This window comes from Dermacentor silvarum, chromosome 2 (assembly GCF_013339745.2).
Source record: "Dermacentor silvarum isolate Dsil-2018 chromosome 2, BIME_Dsil_1.4, whole genome shotgun sequence".
Classification (NCBI taxonomy): domain Eukaryota; kingdom Metazoa; phylum Arthropoda; class Arachnida; order Ixodida; family Ixodidae; genus Dermacentor; species Dermacentor silvarum.
The window spans coordinates 137,013,436-137,034,757 of record NC_051155.1 but is presented as its reverse complement, the minus strand read 5'-3'; the positions used below and the strand labels follow the sequence as shown (position 1 = coordinate 137,034,757).

At 42.0% G+C, this 21,322-nt stretch overlaps 1 pseudogene; it reads right to left on the bottom strand.

The window, feature by feature from the left end:
- The window catches only part of LOC119440419 (DNA (cytosine-5)-methyltransferase PliMCI-like), a 232,638-nt pseudogene that overhangs the window by 181,144 nt on the left and 30,172 nt on the right, over positions 1-21,322 (bottom strand).

Here is a 21,322-nt window from a genome sequence, read left to right as displayed (position 1 = left end):
CAGGATCAGAGTATTGACATTCAACATTAACCAACTGTGCAATCATTCCAAGGTAGGAGAAGATCCATTTCACTAAAGTACTTGGAAGTCTAATGTTCAGCTTAGTAATCAGACAAGGATGAGAAACTATAGGTCAAAAGCTTTCTTTGAAATTGAGAAAAATGACGTCAATTTGACCACCTTTGTCAATGACAAACGGTAGAAATAAGTCGAGTTGTTGATAGGCCTTTTTGAAATCCATGTTGAAAGGGTGAAAGCACGTCACGCTCCTGAAGGTAATCTCTAATGTAATTTCAAATAATATGTTCGAAAAGTTTGCATGACGTGCAAGTGAGGGAAACTGGTCTGTAGTATGTTAGAAAGGTACAATCAAATTTTTTTTAAACCTGGTACGAATTTGCCTGTACAGCGAAGGAATTTAGGTGTCCCTGGCAGCTGATTTGTCACTTTACAATGAATACATGTAGTGGCACAATCACTACCCTCTGTAGTCGCCACTGAGCTGTAGTGTGCACAGGGAGAATTGATCGGCACTTTGACAAAGACCGTGTGGGAGGTTTGGGACTCTGCAGTGGCATGGTACCATGAACCCTCACCCTAACCCTCCCCTGTTGACATGATGATCTCCTGATGACTGAAAACATTGTCAAAGCCCTCAAGAATGGGAAGGAGCTTAACGCTGACTAAGGCAGCAGTGATGAAACGTCTAGAGATGAACCAAGAGTTTTGACAAGGAAGGCAATAGCGAGCAGCATTCAGGGCTCTGCAGCTGTACCTCCTTGCGTCATTCCCAGGTTTTGCAGTGAAGCATGCCATAAATTTTGATGCCATAAGGTTGGCTGCACATTCCATTGGAATCTGCAGTCAAACTTGTGTGTAGACGTCAGCTAAGCCTATGCCATGAGGCATTTAGGCTTCGCATCTAGGCTTAGAAAAACGCTTCAGCATCCTGAATGTTTCAGAACATTGTTCTGTACACTAGTCAGACCACAATTAGAGTCTGCTTATACTGTGTGCAGTTCTATTAGTACTCATTAAAGTAACTTAATAGAAGCTGTCGAGATTCGATTCATTCACACTTACTACAACAGAAATATATTCGTCGACGCCAATACTATGACTACTCAAGCCTGTTAGTTGACTTAAGTATTGTTTCTTCGCGTGACAGGAGACTTGCACGTGACTAAGTTCTTGCAACAAGTGGTGTGTGGACTGATTGATTGTCATATATTAAAAAGATTGTTGCAGTTTTGGGTTCCATCACTGAGAGCCAGCGGGTGCACGGACATGTTTTACCATAATCTTTCACTAACTTGCCCCATGACACGGCTGCAGCAGGTGTAGAATGCCAGTTCATCTGACATGAATATTTTCCAATTTAGTGTCTGTGTAAAGTTGGCACACAGGATGCTTGATGCAAATACAGTTTGGCAGGTACACCTTTTCTTAAGTTTCTAGTAGAAACTCATGCCTTGTATATTTACTTTAGCATGCGATATTGCTGGAAACACTGTTCTGTGTTCATATTTTATTATGTCATGCTCTTGTATGTACTAGTGACCTGTCGCCAAGGCTTTATAGCTGTTGGTAGGCACCAAAATAAACAATAAGCAATAAACTGTGATAACTTCACTCACCCTCCCTTTCTTCCCCCCACACTGGTGAAATTTGTGCTGACAAGAAAAGATTCACAGAGTTGAGCCTCTTGGGTCCATCAAGGGCAACCAGGTGCTCATTCTGGTCATAAATCCTGGGACAGTGAAAAAATAAAGGATACATGCTGCATAATCGACATAAGGCATCGGCATTCAAATAAGAGTTTGTGGCATACTTCTTCAAACACATACCAAGGAATTGGCAAAACAAATTGTGTATATGTTTTAGTTGTTACAGTTAGTGCCACAATGCTGACAGCAAAGGCACTTGTTCTAGTAATCCACTCACGAGAGGCGGCAATGTAGCAAATTGAAGTTCCCACTGGAACCATTCACACTGGCTTGTGTCTATAGTATTAGTGAGTATTATCCACATGTTACCACATTGTGCAGATTTCCTTTATTATCACACATAAAAATGGAGTCTTTTATTTATTTTTTTTTTTTTGCTCTTTACGGCTTAATACCACGTGCACTGACTGTCTGTTTCCACGTGAAAGTCTCATATGGCTTCCAGACAAACACCTGCATATTGCACTAAGTGTAACTTGATCACTGGCACACGTTTGAATCATTGCCCTCTTGTTGCATCCCATGCCTTTATGTTTCTCACCACACACAGTTTCTACATTTACCTACCTCAAATCAGAAGCAAAAAGTCTGATTTCTGTTTCACATGCCAGCGCAAGTGGGCAAAATATAGGCAACACAAAACAGCATGTTCAAAAGCATCGGTGCAAAAGATATCAGAGGGAATTTTTGGTATAGTAATGAGTAAGACTGCCTTGCCAAAGTTGTGCATACTTAAAAGAGTGCAAAATAAACTTACTGAGCACTGGACACCTTACATGCTGGCTTCTCTCCAGTTTCCGATAAGAACTCCGGTCTTTGCAGTAATTGTTTCTCTGTGACCTGAGTGACATTCAAAGACAAACTGATGACAATGGTCCAAACTTGTGCTCAATGATTTAATGAAAACTCAACTGCCATCAAGATGTTGAATTGCAGTCGCACAGTGTGAGCTCATGCAGCGCTGTCAAGAACTGTAGCAGAAGGTACAGCGAAGTAGAAGGTACATTTACCAGGCACAACTTTCTGCAGTGTTGAGTACTGTTATGATCGGCTTGGAACTCTGCATCTAAGTTGTGGGAAACCAAACCCGCGCACGTTCCCGTGTCGGGGCAATTATCTTCATCCCCAATAGGCGGTTATGATCTTCCTGGAAACTGTACCTCTCAAATGTGGGAAACAAGCCCGAGCGCCTTTCCCGTGACGAGATAATCCCCTTCATCCCCAAGAAAGCGTCACACCTCTACGACCTGAGCAGACGAAAAAGGCGAGCTACCAAAGGAGAGAACCCAAGGGGGAGGAGGTCGTCAACTTGACCACCCGACAGAGGACTGACACTTCCACAAGTTCCCCGAAGGAGACATCGGCTACCACAAGACCACGAGGAGTAATTTAAGGCCGTCCTGGCCCCCCCTGTTAGACAGAACCGCTCGAGACTCGGATAGAGTCAAAACCATGTACCAATGAAGTGAATACAATCTTTTCTATTTTTTCATCATCACGATGCCTGCCTTCATCGTCGTCTCCTGATTCTTGAGGTGACGACCCACCTCACCCGGTCGAGATTATATCAGTACATTCTGATGCCTGCACCTGTGGTGTGATTAAAATGGAACAGCTGTCACAGACCTTTAAACAGCTTCATGCTATACTTTGGTAGCACTGCAGTCTGAGACATCAAGATTAACCCCACGAAGCGCAAACACCATTCTACATCAAGAAAAAGAAAATCTTCTGTACATCTTTTTGTGAACATGAAGAGTATGCCCCCCCCCCCCCCCAAAAAAAAAAAAGTTAAATGTTGAATAACTACTTTAGTATAATTAATTTCCTGAACTATCTAGAACTAGAAAACTTGCTTCAGCGCATCAAAAAATGCTACTATGGGTTTTGCATCAAGTTTTCCGTGCTTAAATCAGATTTTTTAGGTGCCAAACTGAACCCCGAACCTTGTGACCCAATTGTCAACGAACCTTGTGCAATTTGATTACATGCACGCGGGACGCAAATTGTGTAATACTTTCTGGAAGACACACGGGCGCCAGCAATTACTCTGGAACCTTCGATGACTTGTGTATAGAAGCCGACGCGCTTGACCCGCTGATCAGATTTAGACAACCAACGACTGTACTAGCCGCTATTCATGTGCTTAAGTGTCACTTGCTTTTGTGGGCACAAGTTCGCCCAATAAAAAGTTCATTTCATCATTCACAGTTTTGCTGCTGTGTTTTTCGCCATCACTACCACGTGACAATATCAAAAATGACATGTTGGGCTTGGTGCAGTAAAGAAACACAAAACTAATAAGCAACACAAAGTTGTCATGATGCTTGCTGTCAATTTACAAATGCACACTCAGCTATTGTAAAAGTGAATGCAAGTCACCCAGCACCTGCAAATACTCAAACAGAAAGCTTAACAAAAGAGGAAGTGCACTCACTGAATTTCTTGGAAATGTTGCCATTGAGACTTTGTCCAGGTGCTGGCCACAGTACTTGCAGGGTGCCAAGCTAGAGACAGAAAGAACACTGCATGCTATTTACACAACAGCTGATAGGGCAGAGTTAAGAAGTGCAAGGTTCCTTAAATATCATGCATGGTTTGAATGCTGAAAAGAAACCAAAAATGCTAAACAAAATGATTATCAAGGCAAGGGAATGTCATGCTACACATTCAGATAATGCTGCCATTACTGCATAATGAGCAACCAAAAATTGATAACATCATCACACATTACTCACAGAAATAGGTCAAGGACATATGATGTGTAAGTGCAGGACAAGTAGCAGTAGATGAATTTATCCTTGAAAGCCTCCTAACATACCAGAGTAATATGCAATGGCCTAGTTCTTTCACAATAAGACAACAGCACAAACAGAACAAACACAACACAGAGGGAAGAAACACAGAGGAAACATTCATGGACACTGTAAAACACTGGTGTGAGGCATGCGAAATATCACAAATAGGGCATGACTGTCTCTGTGCACCTTTGATAAACTTGCCAAGCAAAGAATGTGGGATATGTGCAAGGTATCTTGGCAGTGTAGAGGTTTTGAGATGTCTTGTAGAGGAGGTCTTGCAGAGATCTTGAACAGGTCTTTAAGATGTCTAGAAGATGTCTTTCAGAAGCCATGGTTTCTGTCCTGGGTTTTGTTGCCTATCGATTTCTACTTTGTGCTCCAGTATATGCGTCAAGTTATAAAACTAAATTTAATCAAAGGTCAGTGATTTCTACGTCCAGTTTCTTTGTTGGTGCCCATCTTGTCCCGACCTGCTTCTTGACATCCTATTAGCTGCATAGCCAGTACTACAAACGTGGCCTGTCATGTTCCAAGCTGTTTTGTGATGTACTATTAGATGCACAGCTATATCACTAAAGTTTTTTCACAAAGATTATTTTCCTGAGATGCTATTCATTCCAAATCACCCATTCCACTAAGTAGCCAATTCTGGTGATACTGCGGGTATGGCTCGTACAAACCATTGATGAACGGCAAGAATAATGAAGAAAAGAAAAAAAGAACAAGTTAAGACAAGAGCGGTTGACATCAAAGAAAGATAAGGTCCTCTGGAGCGTTTAGTGTATCATGTGGTTTGTTGTTCCATGTTTTTCTATGTTTATTATTCGGGAGTGAACACCCCCAGGAGACCTTGCTTGTCTTTCTTCGAAATCAGCTGCTGTTGAGTCACCTTAAGTTCACTTATGCCACTTTACCCTGCTTTAGTACCACCTTACTCTTACACAGAGCCTCTTACTTAACCTTTACTTTCTTTTTAGACTGCACCACATTCGGGATCGGCCCACATTTTGAGACTGCACTATCCTCGGGATCAGTGCATATTTTTAATTGAGTAAAGCCACACTTTCAGTTCCAGCTTCAGGCGAGTGCAGTTTGAACAAGCACATCTGGGTTTTAATGTGGCCTCTTTTCACTAATTACTTATTATTACTGCTCTGTACATAGCTCTGTGCTAATTGGTGCATCTTTTTCAATTCAAGCTTCATTTCTATGCCTTTTTTGTTGTCCTATGTGCACTAGAAGGCCTCAAATCATCCCATTTAAGAGACAAAAGTGGTTAAATTCCCAGATCCTATGAAACCCAAATTGATATGAACTCTCCAAAGAAGACTGTCTTCAAAATGAAAAGAATCTTTATGAAATACAGCTCTTACATTACATTCTAATGCAGTATTCTTTGATGGGGTACCAACAGTCACATTTGCTCAGCTGACTGTAAGCAACGGGTAGGTACAGCTGTTCCGGTTAAAAAAGCAAGGAGAATTAAGGGAGATGAGGATTACAAAAAAATAATTTTTCCAAGAAAGTTATTTTGCATTTTGTTGGGTTTTGTATTTCTTCAAGCCTCCTCCTTTATGCATTAAAAATCAATGCTGAGAATCAACTAGAAGTTAGTAAAAAATGCAAAAAGCACTCGCGGTGGCTTCTAAAAGCGCGAATTTAGCCGAATTTTGCACGTGCGGCATCTCGCTCCACGGTGTTGCCTGCTCTTGAATTTTCCCGGGGATGTAGGCCTAACCCTTTCTCCCAAAGCTCATTTCGGCAGCGCCGCATTCTTGCTGAAAATACAGAACAACAAATTGTTTCCCCGCCAAAGTCTAGCGTCGTGACATTTTTTTGTAAACGTTCAAACATGTTTTTCTCAGGTCTTCATTTTGTAGCATATTTAGAGTTTCTGCACTAAAATATGTGCGCTACATGTAGTCTGATCATAATGAAATTTGGCACATTTACACGTCCTGAATTCAAAGAAACAACTTTCAGAGCTTTGCACAAACATATTCAGTAAGATAATTTCAAAAGTTTCTTTGTTAAGAATGGTAAAACTGAAACTCAGCATCGGAATTTTTTTCTAGACTAAAACAGAAACATTATACTATATATATATATATAGGAACTTGGAGATTGAGGACGCACGTACGAAAAAAACGATACTTTATTTCCAACGTTTCGGCCGGGGTCCGGCATTCGTTCCCTGACGAAGGCCGGACCCCGGCCGAAACGTTGGAAATAAAGTATTGTTTTTTTTCGTACGTGCGTCCTCAACCTCCAAGTTCCTGTTCAACTACCGGATCTCGGCATAAGCTCACTTCATACATATACATATATATATATATATATATGCTTTATTGAATTCTACTATTGACTGGGAGCAATATGATCTAGATTTTAGTGCTTTCTTGTGCTCACTGGTATCGCCTAAGCTTGAAAAATGCAAATGTATGGTTTGACAAATGCATTTGAAAAGAGGAGCTCGAAGTCTGTAAATGGTGAAAGTTTCGTTGAGCTGTCAGAAATTAAAATTTAAAGAAAATCTTTCCGAGTAGCATCTCCCTTAAAGAATGCACGAGCACATGGAAAGCAAGAGCCTTGGCAAGTAATCACAGCGGCTCTGTATAACTTACTCTGCTCAGACCTGTTACAGAATTATCTTTACCCTTGAGGCTTGTATGCCTAATAAAATTCACGATAAGATGCAATTGTAAGAGTACACTATTACAAATAGAAGCACCAGCTTTGAACTTTAAGCTATACATGTCTGCAGCAAGAATGGATTGCCAACTAGCCTAATGTGCCACCTTTCGAAGTTACATTTCCTGTTCTTTAAACTAAAAAAAAAAAAAAAGCCTCAGTTGTAAGTTAGTGCTCGTGTGCGTTTTTCCCTTCTCCTGTTCCTTGCTTCACAGTATATACCTCTGCAGCAAGATTGTATTTTCAACTAGCTCATTTTGCCATTCTTCTATCTCCAACCAGCAGTATTTTTATGTCACATGCTTCTTCAATGCTGACAGCATGCCAGTCGCTTCAGCAAGGCTTCAAGACCTCTACACACTCCATTTTCACCATGTGAAAGTGACTGATGGATAATATGGCGTCTGTAGATAGGCTGGTTCATAGCATGTCAAATCTAAACATGAACTAGAAGCACTGCAATGGCGGACTTTGGATATATTTGAACAGTTGAACATATTTTATATGCACCAAGTTTATCACTCTAGAATTTTTGTATTTTGCCCAGCTGTCACAGCCAGTATCAAACATAAAAAATGTTTACTCAGTAGCCGGAAATCATAACCATACTAACTAAAAAGTGCATACAGTCGTTGGGCGCAATATCAGCTGAAACACACTTGAGTCAGCGGCGAAGACATACAAAAAAATTGGTTTCGGAAATACCAGTAATCAGAATGGAATTTAGTTCTCCAAGTAGATTATCATGCCTATAAAAAAATATATGTGCAGCACATGAATGCAAAGTGCAAGCTGCTTGCCTCAAGCAAAATATTTAGCAGCATTGGTTACCTATGTCTGCGTTAGGAATAACTGTATACCTTGTCACAAATGAGCTAAGGCCAGCTACCCACTGCCAACAGCTGCTAACTGACCTTTACTTTTTTGCAATAGGTTGTACATGCACAAGTGTTCATATAATAAACTAGTATTTGTGACAGAAATTCTAACTGGACATAAACCATAATTCTCCAACTGCAATGGCAGAACATAAAAGTAAGGTTTTTCATTTTCACCTTAGCAAAGCGAAATAGTAAAATAACTGTTGACATCTAAAGTGCTACAGTCGCATCACTAGCTATGAGGAATGTGGCAGTGGAACTTTCTGGACTAATCATTTGATCATTTTGTTTCTTTACTGCACACAGAAACTTAACTGTACAATTGTTATTGAATTTCCCTACTATCACAACATCCTGTGCACCAGTATAAAAAAAATGCCCAATTGCTATTTGAGCAATGATTACAGCAGCTGCGACAGTTCAAACTTCACACACTGATATTCTGTAAGTGGCTCTTGTGCCAATGTAAATTCGAAATTACACTTTTTGACTTGAATGCAAAAACAAGGTCAACAGGCTGTCTTGAATGTATATACTTTCATATCTGTACCCGATACACCATACATGCTTATTCCCACTGCTTACTTGATTATGAAGGGCTGTTTTGTTTTCTGCTACCCCAGCAGCACAGCCATAGTACACTACAGAAAGCAAGAGGCACTCATTGAAAACGCAAGAAAATTAATATTAAAGGGCCAGCACATGGGAAACAAAGGATGAATTGTGTGGCAGTAATGATTGCATCAACAAGGCCAGCAGAGTTAAAATACATCTGGAGCAACCAACCAACTGGCAACTTCTCCAGTGTACAATTTCTCTGAAGTAATCTTAAGAATAGTAATTTTTCCCTAACATGTTTGCAGCTCTGGTTTAAGGTTCAAGTCATGTTGGTGATGTTGAGATCATAATACATCCTTCAAAGTTTTCTGTGAAGAGAAAATGTTAACTGAAAATAGTAGGTAGCGTTCTGGCACATAGCCGTTCTGGCCGGTCTCAACTATGTACAGTCCCAGCATAAAAAGATTAGCACAAGTGACTGGCGGCCGAAGTGGCAAAATCACGACCCGCTTTCTGACGGCCCCCCCTGCTTTGGAAAATGGAATGTGCCGCTCCGGCCACCAGTCACTTGTGCCGCGTGTCGCAATTTTGCTGCTCCGGCCACCAGTCACTTGTGCTCATCTTTTTCTGCTGGGACTGTACATACAGTACAGTTAACCCTCAGGGCAGTAAATCAGAACAAAAGAGAAGCCAGAAAGTGTACAGTAGAACACTTAAATGATTCACTTCCAGAAATATGCATGCATTTTAATAAGAACAATAGTATATTTTGCAACATTGTGCACCAAAATTTTGCATACAGTGGACTCCTGTTAATTTTACCCTAGCAGGACTGCAAGATTTGGTCAATTTATCCAAAAGGTCGAATTAACAAATGGTGGCAAAATGAACAAATTCAAATCTTTTTATTGCTTGGAGTAGACTGTAAAGTCGTTTTGTTTCTTGCCTCTAAGGTGCCAGTGAACCAGCGCGAGGCAAAAAGTGGTGACATGTTTAAACACTAGTTCGGTGTGATACTACACAAAACAAGCGTAAATGGATGCATTCACAAGCTTTAAAAGCCATTAAAAGATCAAAATAAGTAAAAAAAAATTCAGATTCGACTTGCATTTGGAATCTACGTGAAGCAAACCTTTCGTGAAGCAGTTAATGAAATGCTATAAATTTGCCCATTTCATTTCTGCATCTTTGCCCAGCAAAGGAAACTGGCGTGCATGCATGTGCTCTTGCACCCCCACGTTACACAATATGACAACTTTTATATCTACTTTATTTCTTCATACTTTAATTGTACCCCCTGCTTCTTGGCCGTTCCACCGCTGTGGATATGTTCCATATTATGGAAACCGTAGTGGCCATCAGCATGCACCAATCATCTAAAAGAGTCACTAGTTGGCATTAGCACGATATGTACCACCCACTTCTCGGCCAGTCCCTCATGGTAGGAACGCGCCACAGTGCAGAAATCATCCCCATAATCAACACGTAGTGATCATCTGAAAGAGCTAGTTGGTGTCGACACGATAAAAGTATACGCGTGATTGTGGCCTAATCGGGCTGGAGGGCCGAGGTTAAAATCCCACTGCCAGAATGGAGGAATCTACTCTGTGAGAACTTGACTGGCTACCAACCGACCCAGGTGACACCACAGGATGGTAGGCAAAGGAAGCTTCGTGTTAATAAAACAGCTTCTTGTCTAGGAAAGCAGTAACACCGGATGCCGAATTTCTTGTGTTTTCGAAGTTTTAGTAACCGGTGGGAGTCGTAGAGGGTCGAATTAACCAAAGCAGTATGCATTGGAGTTCAAACTAAACGAGTTTTCGCTCTAAGCAATGCATGTTTTTTTACCAGAACTTTCCTATGCATTTGAATTAAGCAAGAAGTCGAAATAACCAATGTCAAATTAATGGGAGTCTACTGTAATTGCAAAGTAGTGCCCGATAAAGTGTTGCATCACTTTAGGAGCTAAACTGTCAGTACGCAAACTGCTCAAATAAGTGCCTCTAACATGCACAGAGCCCTATAAAAATGAAGCCACATAATGATGAAGCAAGGAAACACAGCTGCTACAGTTTTGGAGTCATAGGGCTACAATATGTCAAAGAAGGACACAACACTGAAGTGAACCTCAATTCCTTTTTATTTGAAAGTGCACAATATACAAAAGCAAGGTATGCAGCACACAGGCTTGCAAGGAAACCTAGCAATGCGACTCACTTGGGAGCAGCTAACCAAAACAGCCAGGGGGCCTTTTTCGCTGCACCAAATCTCAAGATTTTGATGGGCTAGCTTGGCTCTTCCCTCGTGATGCCTTTTTTTCATTTCTTTTCCTTCTCTGCTTCTCTTTTCTTATTTGGTGCAACTAAAAACTGCCCATATACACCAAAGGTACTCTATCATAAACACTCAATGTGCAGTTTGCACATCTAGCAAGACGTACAAAGAAGCTAAAGCATAATGACATGTCACAACCATCTCTGCAGCAACCCAGTAAACAATAATACATTCACGATGCTGTCACATTTTTAAAAAAGTATTGTCATGTTTCGACGTGCCATATGGACATAAATGCACACACTTGTGAAAAAAAATGTTTAGGCTCTCTTTTACTTGAGATGTTGAAAATTGAAATTTCAGCATGTCTCTTTCCAACTATGAAACTGTCAGAAACGTACAAGAGTGCTCAGTCATGCATGCTGTGAAAGTTATGCCAGGACTGCCAGATGCAGAAGGGAAGGTGTTGTGTAAACGAGGTTTAAATTAAGCTCCACAATCTGAAGTGGAAGTTGACAGCACAGATGTACAAAGTTCACACTGATGTTGCACCAACACAGTAGATGCAGCCAGACAGTGCTTTAGGTACGCCTCTTGCCCAGTGCAAGGAATGACGTACGAAAGTTGTCCTGTGGTTCATGGACGTTTAAGGTTTGCGACGACTTAACAGAGCAATGATAAAGGAAGTGATGTGCTTTCAACCATTTTACTAAGTGGGGTATGAGAAGTGCACTGATTCTTCTGCTTGGTTACGCCAGAAAGGAAGTTGGGTGACCTGCACGAAGTGCCTTTCTGTACATGCTTTTCTTTTTTTGACAGAAAATGGTTGACAAGGAAAGCATCTGTGCTACAGCAAGTGTGCACAACTGAAAAAGCAATTTGGAGTGCATTATTGTAAATGTAATTAAAAAGCTTCAAAGCTACGTCCAGAAGAAGCGCTGTACAGTGCAAGAGAAACTGACTATATTTCAGTATTTATCAAGCTGCTCTGTATGCATAGGGTAACTAAGATAATTCTGTGTCCATTTATTAACAAAAGCATTTACAGAAACAGCCACATCCTTGCACGACTACGCACAGGACACGTGAAAGCCGAGAAAATGTTCTGGTGCTCTGTCAGAAACCATGAAACCTACAAGAGCCTCAGCAGATTAGTTGGTTGTCAACAGTTCAATGTTGACAAAGTTACACCAATCCAAGCTATAAAACCCCTACAAAGCCTCACTGGTTTGCCGATTCAGCCTTCTCAGCATAGGAAAGTGAACAGGTACACCAGCTTTGATGTGAAGACTACATACACCAACTTTAATTAATAAATAGAACGAAGTGAATTGCTGGTAAGCAAAATTTATTACTCAAGTCATTGAAATGCTGTGTTAATACTTCTTCCTCACACAAGCTACGTTCAACCTGAATAAGCATACAAATTAACAATAGTGTAAACATGGTTTTTCACACGTTACAACAGCTTATTTTTACAGAAACACGTATAGTTGACATCAAAATGGTAAGGAACACAACAGCAGCTGGCAAACCATGCACCTTGCAAAACAATTAAAACAGGAATACATGAGAGCCCCGCTTTCTTGTGCTCCCCCCAAAAAAACCATAATGCTACTGCGAGACACTGAAACTTAGGCAGTGCTCTTCTGCCATACCTAGTGCTCTAACAGTCGAACGAGACAAATATTGTGCTAAGCTATCCAAAGGCAACTTGCCTGCAAAACAAAATATTTCCGTGTAGTTTACTTAATATAGCAGGATTATTATAGGGCCAATAAAGAATTCATAGAAATCATGATGCTGCTTCTAGGAATCTGCATACTTAAAGGCCAACTGCAACCAAGTTTTTAGTCCACAAAGAGCCTGGTTTCAGATTACAGAGGGAAACCCCAGTGTAAAATTTTACATTTGAAATGTGAACAGATGAGTCATGGAAAGTTAGCACAAACAAACGTTTCTGACACCAAAAGTAAAAAAGGAAGAATGCTGCCACTACCACCTAAAGGAAAAGGCATATGACCCAGAACACAAGAACATTCGGTGTGACCTCCAAGTTCAGCCAGTACTTGTCGTGCAATGAAAATCTCAAGACGCAACGCTCTACGACTTGCGTCCTATCCGCTAACCACAGGGTGCTTGTGTAGCCAGCTTAAGTGCTATTTAACGGCTGTTAATAAAGAAATTACAAAACTGCCAGCACTATAGCTTTGCTGAGGTTGTTTCAAAAGTATATAGCACTACTAATTTCGACCAATTTGGACAAAGCAAAATTTTGTTGCAGTGGGCCTTTAACAGTGAGGATGCAAAGGTTAAATGAATAAAGGCTGCACATTAGGCTGCGCTGCTATGGCATTCATGCAGTACCAATCATTTCTGCTGACACCCGCCTTCAGCCTACATAAGAGCATTGACAACAAGGACGAGCGAGTCGACACACACAAGAGATAATTTTAACAAAGGCTTTATTTGAAACAGGTGAACATATTTATAAGCATGCAAATCATGCTCATGCACACAAAAAAAGCCATGTACATACTAAATCATATTCAGGAAAGACAGAAACAGCAACTTTTAAGTGACGAGTGTGTGAGCGTGCCTTCACTTGCTTTGTCAAGAAAATAACAGTATTTTCAGAATGTGATTTAGTGAGCACATGGTATTTTTGCTTGCACATGAGCTTCATTTGCATGCCTACAAATATGTGCATCTGTTTCTAACAAAGCCTTAGCTGAACTTAGCGTTTGTGTGTCCCCTCACTTGTCCTCTTCTATGTGCTTAAAGAATCCTAACTTACATATGTACTGTTGTAAATTAGGAAGAGGGCTGCGCGGGAGATAATAGGCAACATGGCATGCATAAGATAAGAGTGTCAAAATGACATTCTGCACATGAAGTTGAAAATAAGCATTGACCAGCCTTCCCCAAAGACAATTGCCATTAACCTTATTAGTGGTCGCTTTAGCCCCTTTCTCATGCACCCTGTGGGGATGCGCGACTCTCACGCGTCTCCTGTGGTCTGGCTTCACCGCGCACGGCTGGGCGCCGGAGGCAGGTCATAGTGGTTGCGGCGCGTTGCGAGAGATGGCGCGAGTGTCGCGATGCTAACGCCACCAAACGGCGGGGTGACTTGGGAGAAAAAGGTCGAAGGCAGCTCTCTCTTGGGGCTTGGGATCGGCGGCCAACACGCACGAACGCATCGCGCGACTGTCGCGCAAGGCTAAGAGCAGGACACCGGTATGGACGAACACGGATCGTTCGAGCGCGCCACCGTTCGCGTGACCATACACGTGAACGACTAGGCGATGGTGTCATAGCATGGGGCGAACGTATTCGCTCGCTATCGGGTCGCGGTGAGTCGGACTTCCTTGATTTGTCGCGCGCCCATGTGAATGTTCTATTGGTTGTAATTCGGCTAGTGTGCATTAGTGTATGAAAGGTGCAATAAATGCCCTTTTGATTGTTTGCACTACTGTGTTGTCGTTCCTTTGTCCCAAGAGCATGTGTGAGACCCCCCCCCACAACCCATACTTTCCCCTCCAGGCACACACGGTCACATTTGTTTCGTTGAAGCCAGAAGAAGCATTTGCTGTGATTTGCATACCTGTAAGCTGCAGACATAACATATAATGAAACTGATCGGAATGGTGGAGGAGCTGCGCCAAACCAGACCAAGCATAGAAGCAAAAGAAAAAGGATGTCAAACAGCTGAGCTCTTAACTGAAATTTTGGGAACAGTGCTTTCCTTTTGCTTCTACATTTTGTGCTACGCATCATCACCAGATAGCTCAATTGTAAATCTTGTCAAAGTGTGCTAGAATGACCTCTCAAGAATTTCAAGCAGCTGTCCTCAAAGCTATGTGTTTTCTGGCACCAAAGTTTCAGCATACGTCATTGGCTGTTCATGGCTTAAATAACTAATGACGGCTTTTCCTGGTGTCTACTTGAAACATCAGCCAGCCACACAAAGGGTCTTGTTTCCCCAGCCTTATTTTGACTCATATTCGTGTGGCAGGGCAGTGGAGACAATATTACTCTTAATGTTAGACTTAAATTATAATCCCAATTCAAATTTTATGAATTTTAACATTGACAATGTTCCTTTGTCGTTGACATATAAACAACCTAACAAAAACTGCAATAATTCACAGCAACAAGGCAGTGCAACAAATTAGGGTGAACATGAAGAACAGGGTAAACACGAAGAATGATCTATCAAAAAAGCTGTTACTAAAAAATAAAAATCGAAACTCTTTGGCGCTACCTTTCTATAAAATTAGTTGCGAGGCAGCATAATTGAAGAAACAAGACAATGCGAGCTACTTCCCACTATATGTCAGCTGTCTAATAATTCATGGGAAGAATGAAGTCCAAGACAAGGAAGATTACGTCTGAAGATAGGCTTCAACTAGGACATCTCCACAAAGTCTCAGGGTCACCGAGATGGACACAATTCTTGAAAGCAAAGCACTGTTGAAGCACATGCCCGTCTAGTGCATGGCGGCACACCCAATGGCTTCTGTAGCAGCAGAAAGCACATCAATGCATAAGCTTACATGCAACCTTAAGCTTTTCGTTGTTCTAATTATAAAAGTGAGCAACTATCACAGAAGTAATAATAAGCTTATTGGGTCCCTTGATACAGTCAAGTTCGTATAGTCAAGTTGAAGCAGCCTTATATACGACCTGTTATTTGACTTTTCATTTAATTCAAACACAGTGCAAGGTCCCAGCGAGAAACCATACATTGCTATGGGAACGCAAAAAAAAAAAAAACGCCTCTGACACTGACCCCCGTCAGCGCCTCTAATGCATGCAGTGATTACTAAAAGCTTGAAAACACAAGAAATTCAGCAGACGATGTTACTGCTTCTCCAAGCATGAAACTATTTATATTTATCTTTTCGTGGCAAACGCCCCTCCCTCCCGTGAATCCATTTGTTCCAGCTTGTTCTCTATCGTGTCACGCTCCTATATTCAACAGTCTGATTGTCCATCCAGCATGGTGCCGTGTGGCAATTGAATAGTGTTTTCTATCAAGGTCAAGAAAGATTCTTTAGGATATTTAGAAAGATGTCCTCAGCAGAAAACCGATCGGCAAGAAATACAACGTGACAAACACGTTTGCAAGGGTAACACCGAATGAATGCATTCATTCATTTTTCCACCATTTGTTCCATTCGACCTTTGATAATTCCACCAAATCTTGTGATTTCGCAAGGGCTGAATTAATGGGAGTTGACTATACCTCCCTCTGATACCTGCAAAAGCAAACCAAGTGGACTGGGGGTTCAGCAGTCCTCTCATAGTTTACTTAAATTTTGTAAGCAGTTTATTCAACGAAGGGCGCGATCGAAGATCTTTGTTCATTTTGCGTTCTGTTCAGTTGCTGCAATGTCACAAAGTGGCAGTATGCAAAATTTGTGACAACGGGAAGGATAGAGCAGCCAATCATGCAAGCGGTGAACTGCCCGGACGACAGATGTCCCGAAAGTTCGTCGTTTTTGGTGATGTCAAAATGACTACACGCTCCTGTCAATCATTTTCATTACGAGCATGTCGTCTGCTAGGAGCAGAACGCAACGAGAGATGTCAAGTTCTAGCGGTCATCCGCTCGCTTCGAGACCGGCTTCGCATGGCACATCTGGTGCATTGGATTGAATCCAAATGGCAGCTGCGGCTACGGAATGGTTCACCGCTTGCCAATTGGCTGCTCTTCTCTCCCGTTTTCAATAAATTTTGCATACTGGCACTTCGTGACGTCGCTGCAATTGAACAGAGCGCGTTTCTAACAAATATCTCCAATCGCACCCCAACTGTGCTTGAATCTTAGACAAAAAAATATGCAGATCCCATGCACTGTGGGAATCGATGTAAACAAAGCTTTCTGTGCCGTTTGCATTCATTGACGGTATTTGGCGGTGATGTTGACAGCATACGCCAGTTGTGATGTTGAATGTTAGCTTGCCTGCAGCACTTTTGTTTGTCCATGTAGTATACACACTCAACAAAGAGAGACGCGTCATTAATTCACTCGTTCATTTACTGTAGAAAGCCCAAATGAGCAATGCTTTCCGACAATGAATTTTCTTTCTCCCGTGTCATGTTAGGTGAACTGCCACGAGTGCAGAGGGGCAAGGTTAATCACCTGTTCCCTAGCTACGTCAGTACGGGATCCGGTTGTACCCATTCCAGCTTCCTCTCTCTTACTTCTCCTTACCTCCTCCCTGGGCTGTCGGTGTTGCACATCAGCACGGAGGCTAGCGCGGCAGCTCCTGCAATGCTTTTGCGGGGGTCACCCCTAATTATGGCGTCCAGAGGGCATTGTGGCCTCTCTCTACTGAAACTTTGTTGACGTCGCCTATCTCTGCCATGAGCTCTTAACCACCCCCCAACACAGCGTGCAAGGCAGCAGCAGCAGTGGAAAAGTCGAAGGAAGATGCAAAGAAAGCTTCGCTTTAAAAATGACAGCTATTTAGCAATGCCTTTATGCAGTTAAAGGGTCCCTAAACCATCTATGATAATACAAGAAACAATCACATGCTCCTCTCCATCCTTTCCTAGTCTTTTTCTTTGCACATTGTGATGTGATGCATGCGACATCACCAGAATAAAAGCTGTCAGTTGGTCTATCTATGAGGGACATCAGGGACATCAGGCGCAAATGCTAGCGCCCCTTTGCCATGCAGTTTGTGGGGACGCTGGACTCTCTTGCACCCCCTTATGTTGTTTTCCCCGCATGGCTCTTGCATCTCCTGTATTCTGGCTTCCCCACATAGCCATACACTGCTAATGCAACCTAACAGCGGGATTACACAGGCACAAAAGGGAGTAAGTAGCCTCTTTCACTTTTGCTTGAAGTCAGCAGAGTGCGCAGATGTTTCACGCACGCGCGCCGGCAAATTTCGCGGGACAGTCCTGCAAGAGGATTCGGAGCAGGGCACCGAGCCACGATAAGCATGGAGTGCCGATAAGTGGAAGTTACATGTTTCCAAACAAGAGCGCCAATGTGACACTGACGTCTTGTCCATGTGTCTTCTAGAAAGGTAGATGGCGAGAAGAAGAAAGCGCCCATGGAGATGTTAGCGAAAGGTGATAAAGAGCACTCGCTTGCCTTCAAGCTGAGAGTGGTTTAGGGGCTATTTATAGAATCCCAACCTTTGACATGGTGGCATACCAAATAATGCACATTGCCCACCCACAGCATAGAAGTTTCTTTAAAGGCTGTGACAGCAGTACGATGACAGAGCAGAAGGCAACAATGAGGTAATCAGTCAAGTCTAGTTCCTCTGCAAAGCTATATTAATCTTGTGCAATCGAAGTGTCAAATAAGTATGAAAAGGTCAGTTAACACAATGACAATAACATAGGCAGCGGTAGGTGGTACCATGTGCACTCAAACATTATATATGCACTGTTATCACAAACGGTGTCTTTGGTGCTAGCGATCAGTGAGCATATCTAGAAAAATATGCCACTATTGAGGGAGTAAGAACATCAGTCTTGAGAAAATCATGCAGCTCAGAGAAAAAACTGTTACACAATCCTAGATTTTTTTTCCCCGAAAACTACAAACATCTTGTCTTGTCGGAACATTTTATTATGAGAAGCAACTACCGGGTGACTGTCACTGCACCGAATTATGACATGCCGGTAGATAAACTAATGAGTTCCTTGATCAACAATGTTAGAAAGCATGTCCTTCAGATTTACCTGTGTAACTACTTTGTGTACGCCTTCATCCTATTGTTAATCATAACACTGAGCGTACTTTACTATTGTGGGTGTACATTGGTCACAATGTAATACCTACGGGGAAAGGGCAGGTGAGTAATAAGAGATATTGTGCAACTGCACTTGCAATAGCTGATGGGTGTCATTATCCAACAGTTACGACCATGGCAGTAATATACATAACATGAAGCCACAGGGAGTCCCAACAAGGCTTCATCCTTAGATTTGCCCATTCTACTTAGTGTATCCTTCAAACAGCAGTCAACCGAACAACCACCAAAATAAGTTGGCAGAAATGCACCTTAGGATCTTGTTTCATGTGCACGCGTTTGGAGGGACAAACTAACGCCAGAGGCGTAATGAAGACACTGACCAGTTGTCGTCCGAGGATTCTGTCTCCTGGTACCCAACGGCAGCCATCTTGCGGGGGCTGTGGCTAGTCTTTCTTTTGCGACTTGCTTTTGAGAACTCGGGAAGATCACACTCAGTATCAGAGTCTTCAGAACTTAGTTCCTTGTTGCCAGGGGGTTGGGAATCTGCTGTCACAGTGTCTTGAAAGGGCATGTCACAATGCTTGTACACTGTCACAGTCTGGAGACGCTCAAGTTCAACGATTGGAACTCCTCTGCTCCGGACACCGAGGAGCACAGCCAGGCTGAAAAACAAATATATAGCTTCATTATTCTATGGCTTTCAGGAGATTTTGCTGGGCTAGCTTGTACATAGTCACTGGAATGAAAGAAGCACAAACAAGCTAGAAAAGAAACTGAGAAAGACTTGATGGCTCCCTTCTCGGGCTCAGTTAAACACTAGGCACAATAGTGCAACAACACTTATGCCTGTATCATTTCTTTCCTCAAGCATTTTTTCTAGGTGAACAGTGCAGCTGCTCTACTATAATTACTCTGAATGTTCTCTTCCTCCAACAACTTATAAATCGAACACTTCTTCATTGTTTGTAAACATCCAGCCATTTAGACCGAAATGTGCAATGAAAACGTGGATGGCCTGGATGGCGTGGTTATAGCTAGCTGCTCAAGTTATGAGAATGCTATATACATAAATTACTGCAAATATCTTAAGCAAATAAAAGAAATGACAGTTGAGAGCATACAGTACAGTGATCCTGCGTATCACAGCCCTAAGGAAACGCAATGGTAATAACAGTCCACCAAAGTTCTGTTCGAAGAAATGAATTCAAACTGATGTAAAAAATATACTGGAATCGCTAAGAGCGGCTGGTTTTGTTGCTTTTAGAGCACCTTAAGCTGGAGCATAAATAAATGTGGAAGACCATATGGTTCCCGACTAAATTGCAGACTGACAAACAAGCTAATAGTGCTAGTAGAGAACTAGCACTCTGTCCTGTGCCCTCTCCTTTTCCACTAACAAATTTTTCGCGCAAGACACTAGTAGCAGTAAAAGCAACAGCACCAACTAGCTCAACTCTCTTCTTTAGTTTTAAGCTGACGTTTCTCCTTACTTGGCACTTTTAACCGACGAGATCGCCGATTGGACTGATGACTGAGCTTCGTCTTCCCATAAAGACTTGTGCGAGTAGTACTGGCTAGTGCCGCTGAAGGAAGAGAAAAGTTACAGCAACTAAGTAAACAGAGTACCTAAAAAAAAGGAAGAAGGCTTTAAGAGAATTCACACAGAAATGTACCGGTTTATAGCTTCGGAAGATGATGCACTAATCAAATGCGAAGAAATATAAGCTTTGCATCAATACCACATGTACAGGTTGTCCAGAAAGTCTATACCTCTTATGTTTTTTGTACCTTCAAAGATTCTGTATATGCTGGAGTAAAACTTCACTATGAACAAAAGCACCTGAAAACTGTGATATACTGATGACAGACGACAACCCGGGGCAACAATATTATTTTAGGCAGACAGCAGACATCTGAAATAGTGCAACAGTTTGCCGAATGAAAAGGGATGGGGGCTGGCTTCCGAGCACAAAGTGCTGATCTGTGGCACCATGCCATTTTGAAAAAAGAACTTGTTGGACTATCTGGTTGAAGCTTGGGGAAGTCATTGTAGTGCAAACAAGAAAGAAAGAAAAAACAGGAGACGAAACAACATAGGACCTGAAATGCCTAGGACCACAGCACCTGTAATGTCCAGTCCACTATTCTCGGTCTTATATGCACTACTACCCCATGTCACTTTCTCTTGTGGGGCTGCATCAAGGAATAAGTATGTCAAAATAGGCAGCAGTCTCTAATAAATGAAGGCAATTTTACATGGATATTGTTGGGATAATTTGCAAGTGCTCGAGCACTAAACAGTGGGCCTTAGAATGTTTCAATCACTTTGACTGCAACCTAGAAATGAAGTCCCAAGTGACATCCTCGTACAGCCCCAAGGCAGATCAACTTGTTGCTTTTATTTCAGTCTCTTAAGTACAAGGATGCTTAGCGTATTAAGCACAGTTAGAAGTATGATTGAAACCTAGTGAGTCTCCCGAGAAGGGCTAAGCAGGGAAAGGTTTCACTCAGCCCATAAAAGCTTGGTCAACAGCAGTTGGGAGGTCAGGAGACATATTCGTAGAGACTTGACCTTGGGCATAACTTTCTTGCTTGAGGCTGCCTGTGAAACACCCAAAGACTAGGGGTGTGCGAATATTCGAAACTTTCGAATAACGAATCCC